At 57.9% G+C, this 5000-nt stretch overlaps 1 non-coding gene across 1 annotated transcript; it reads right to left on the reverse strand.

The window, feature by feature from the left end:
- Positions 1 to 268: 268 nt before the first annotated feature.
- Positions 269 to 422, reverse strand: LOC144193014 (5.8S ribosomal RNA). Its single transcript, XR_013325556.1, has one exon. It is a non-coding gene; the product is annotated as a 5.8S ribosomal RNA (ribosomal RNA).
- Between the last annotated feature and the right edge of the window lie 4578 nt (positions 423 to 5000).

Consider the following 5000-nt stretch of genomic DNA (forward strand, 5'->3'; position numbering starts at 1 on the left):
ATCCAAATGACCGCCTCGTGACCGCGGACTGTGAGGTCTTTGTGGATCTCAAAGACATGCCTCGCTCACATATGCATGTTCCCCGAAATCTCGCTCTCTCGACCACTTCTCTGTACGGGCATGGACGAGCCCCGTATCTGGCTTTACTTAGGGGGTCGGGGTGCGTGCTGGCATAACACTTTCCCCGATCTTGCATCCCCAGTCGCGGGCCACGCCGCGGAACGGTGCCGCCCCTCACCGCCGCGGTCGGGCCCGATTGAATGTCAGGCGACGCTCAGACAGACGTGGCCCCGGGAGGGACCCGGGGCCGCGAGTTGCGTTCAAAGTGTCGATGATCAATGTGTCCTGCAATTCACATTAATTCTCGCAGCTAGCTGCGTTCTTCATCGACGCACGAGCCGAGTGATCCACCGCTGAGAGTTGTCTACAGGTGCCTCCCGACATCTCCAGGCGGCCGCCCGGGTCAGCCCCCCGCTGCCCGGCCACCCATGTAGAGCAGTGATGCCCGGAGACACCTTTCAAGATCGCAACACCTGAGTTGGCAAAGCATCGGAAGGTCTATTGCTCCCAAGGCGGGCACGGTTTATCCACCCCTGATTTGGCTGAGTTAGGCGGTGGGGCCTAGGGTCGATCAAGAGCTCCCCCCATCCTAGGTTCATCCCGACTTGGGTAAAGTGGGGCCCAAGGGGTGAGCGTTGAGATGTCGCCGAAGGCCAGGTAATGGGACCGGTGATCCGGCGTAACTACTGTCCTCGGAGGAATGCGGTGACGTAGCACCGTGAGTCACCCGCGGCTCCTCAAGGAAGCGGCTCTGAGGCTTTTCCCACGGCTCCCGAACCCCAGAACACTCCGAGCGTAGCACAAGACCGGGCCGGGTGGCAACCCATATACCCCCGTTTTGTTGGCACGCGCCAGACGAGCAAAAGCGGAACCGGGTACCTTGTCCGTGGTGGTCGCCGTAATGGATCCGGGCTCGACCACCGTCCATCGAATCGATCTTCCCGAACCTTCATCGCATCAGAGACGGGCAACGTGCACCCCTTTACGTTGACTATAGCGGTTACAGTAAACTGTAACCATTCCGGCCTCGGCGGTGCGGGACCATTGTTTCTCGGGCCCCGACACGTCTATAAGTGCCATCTACATGAGCCTTCGAAAGTCCGGTCCGGGCGAGAGGGAGGGATTCGGCGCCCGACTACCCTAAGAGGCGGAACGCCGCTGCCGGAGACTAGCCCGGGGACGCACGCGCGGACTGCCATGCCCGTGCTCTTGCGCGTCAACCCAGAGAGAGAATCGACAGGGACGGATACCTCCGGGGCCGGCCCTAGGCCCAACCCCCTCTCGTTATGCCTCACGTCAATACGTGCGATCGCCCTGTACCTTGTCACGCGATCGATTCGGTTATTTGCCAACCTTCCTTCACTCCTTCCTTTCGTGGCAGGGAGACGTGCACAGTGCATCTACCGATAGCCGCAAGCAGCCCGGTGACACGACGAGAAAACTGTGGGAACGGCCGGCGGCACCTGCGTGCAACCGTAACAAACCGAGAAGAAGCACAGTTTCTCGTGACGGGGGTTTTTCGCAAAACAAAACAAAGAACTCCCGACACCTCCAGGCGATGACGTAACCCGTGAGTCACCCGCGGCTCCTCAAGGAAGCGGCTCTGAGGCTTTTCCCACGGGCCTGAACCACCCAGAGGCACCAAAGAGGTCGTAGAGATTGTGTACTCCATCCCCCTAGAATAGGCACTTATCTCACAAGCCCCGGCGATGCCAACCCGAACCAACAAGGAAAGTCAGGGCCCTTTTACGGCGCAACTTTTTGTGGCGCTCGATTTGTCAAGGCGGGGGTAAATCGAGTCTTTAAACCAGCGTACAACCACCAGAGGCCTTCATAGTGGCGTACAGGTACCGGGCACCTGACTCCCTTCTTATTACCGGAATAATCCCACACGGGAAGCTTTTTTGTCGCAGACTGTGGAGGGGTTCCCAACCTGGTCCCAACATGATCTGTTTTCATTTTCATTCACGCATCGGTTCTTTACGTGATTTCCAAGCATTTCATCTCGTAACACATGTCCACCATCATTAACACATGTCCGTTACCGTCACATCACATCTTGCCCTGTACTATCGGCTCTTTTTCTGGCCCCTGTGGCTCCATATGTCCGGTGCTTCACCAAGTACCATGTCTCATTTTTGTTGTCCTCCAAGAATCGGCTTTGTCCCAAAGGCTATGGTATTTGGCATATCGTTATATTTCCTCCGGCAATGGCTCGGCTGGTGGTTAGGTTTCCATGTGTGCCCTCCGTCCACATGCGCCCTTTTTGGGAAAAAAAACCGGACTATGGCAGGTCTTTAGTTCAGGTTTGTATCCCACCCCGTGGCTTAGGGATTCTCGTCAACCATCGGTGTCATTTGGCAAAATTTTAGAACTCTCCATATTCGTCAGTATTGTCCTCATTTCCATCGATGAACTCATGGTCATTTCGTTTCCATTTTGTCCTCTTTTTGTCCTCCACATGAACTCGAATGGTGAAATCGTTGCCTTTTTCCCTTGAACTCTTTTTTCTCGCCCGAACCGACACGAGGGTTTTCATGCTTGGGTCGACGGTGCAGATCCCCACCGGGCGGATGCAGATAAGGTGACGATGGTCAGTCCTGACGCGGAGGGGCCTTGGACGAGTGGGGTCTACCACCCGCAGTACCTTAGCCTCCGGCCAATCACCGGTCGCACGCACCAGTCCTCACCGTTATCCAGCTTCGAACGCACTCTCTTCTCTCGGCGTCTCGCCGACCCAGCTATCCCAAACCGACGCGCGGTTGTGTGGAACGTGAACGAGACGACCGCTGAACAAACTCAGCCGGGCGGATGCAGAGACAGTGACGATGGTCAGTCCTGACGCGGAGGGGCCTTGGACGAGTGGGGTCTACCACCCGCAGTACCTTAGCCTCCGGTCAATCACCGGTCGCACGCACCGTGTCCTCACCGTTATCCGTGACCTCGAATGAGTCAGACGCATCGCTCTTGTTGTCACGGCTCTCCAATTGGCCAGAGCGAGACGAAACGCGCTCGCGGGGGACCGTCCGGTTGCAGTGACAGCACGATGGTCAGCCCTGACGCGGAGGGGCCTTGGACGAGTGGGGTCTACCACCCGCAGTACCTTAGCCTCCGGTCAATCGCCGATCGCACGCGCCAGAAACCTCTCCGTTGTTCAGTCCACGAGCTCGCACGAGCCATCCCTCCACACGACTATACCCTGCCGACAGAAGACACGGGCGAGACGACCGCCACATTACATACTAGGCCGAGGCGGATGCAGATAAAGTGACGATGGTCAGTCCTGACGCGGAGGGGCCTTGGACGAGTGGGGTCTACCACCCGCAGTACCTTAGCCTCCGGCCAATCACCGGTCGCACGCACTATGTCCTCACCGTTATCCCGGCTTTCGTTATGCTGCGCACGTTCAGTTCCACTGCCCCCGTTGTCTTTAGCGTGACGTGGTCATACGTGCCAAGCCGCACCCACGCGACCGAGGCGGATGCAGATAAAGTACGATGGTCAGTCCTGACGCGGAGGGGCCTTGGACGAGTGGGGTCTACCACCCGCAGTACCTTAGCCTCCGGCCAATCACCGGTCGCACGCACTATGTCCTCACCGTTATCCCGGCTTTGCAAGCACTATACCCTGGCCCGTCTTGTCGCACTGCTCTTTAAGAGAGCGAGACGACCGCACGGACCGTGACCGTCCGGTTGCAGTGACAGCGACGATGGTCAGCCCTGACGCGGAGGGGCCTTGGACGAGTGGGGTCCACCACCCGCAGTACCTTAGCCTCCGGCCAATCGCCGATCGCACGCGCCAGAAACCTCTCCGTTGTTCGGTACACGGCTCGAACAGCCGCCCCTCACACTTTCACTATACCTCTTTGACCGAGAACGCCCACTCGCACGCACGAGCCCCGGAGCGGATGCAGTGACAGTGACGATGGTCAGCCCTGACGCGGAGGGGCCTTGGACGAGTGGGGTCCACCACCCGCAGTACCTTAGCCTCCGGTCAATCGCCGGTCGCACGCACCAGAAACCTCACCGTTATCGCCGGGAACACGGACGCGCGAGCCGTCCCCACGCGGTCGCCAATCGGGGTTTGCGCTGTGCCCTCTTCAGCACCCCGTGGCTTTCGAGTTCATTTCGAGTCACGGTGAACGCTGTGCCCCATCAGCGACCCGTACTCCTTTCATTTTTTTTTTCACCACCGGCGACCGCTGTGCCCCAGCAGCGGACCCGTAGAGTTCATTTCTCCGACGGCGACGCTGTTGCCCAAGCAGCGACCCGTAATTTCTTCCATCGGCGACGCTGTTGCCCAAGCAGCGACCCGTACCTAGGGGTGACCGCTGTGCCCCAGCAGCGGACCCCGTGACCATATTTTTGAGTTCATCCAACGGCGAAGCTGTTGCCCAAGCAGCGACCCGTATTTTCTCCAATGGTGAAGCTGTTGCCCAAGCAGCGACACCTCATTTCATTTCCACAACGGCGAAGCTGTTGCCCAAGCAGCGACCCGTGTATTTCATTTCTCCGACGGCGAAGCTGTTGCCCAAGCAGCGACCCGTCACTTGGATGAGTTCTTTCTTTTGACACCAGATTCATTCGTATTCAGCCAGGGGTTAATAAGGATTTTTACCATCAATTCATGCCGTGCCATGTATGCCGTTAGCGGATGGGAATCAGATCCGCTGGCGGGCTTGCTACCTTTTGTTAACCATCCATGCCGTCGGCGGTGTAGGAAAAAGCCCCGCCATCATTATAGGTTTGCCATTTTCACGCCGGAGGCCGCCCCAAAATATAAATTTTTCATGCCATCCATCCATGCCTCAAAAGTCGGTTGCCCAAGCCGCTTTTTATCCTTCCATCATCGTGCCGATTGCGGTTGCTCAGGCCGCTTTGCGGTTTGTCAGGCCGCTTCTCGTGCGGTTTGTCAGGCCGCTTCTCATGCGGTTGCTCAGG

The sequence above is a fragment of the Stigmatopora nigra genome, unplaced genomic scaffold (assembly GCF_051989575.1).
Source record: "Stigmatopora nigra isolate UIUO_SnigA unplaced genomic scaffold, RoL_Snig_1.1 HiC_scaffold_42, whole genome shotgun sequence".
Lineage (NCBI taxonomy): Eukaryota > Metazoa > Chordata > Actinopteri > Syngnathiformes > Syngnathidae > Stigmatopora > Stigmatopora nigra.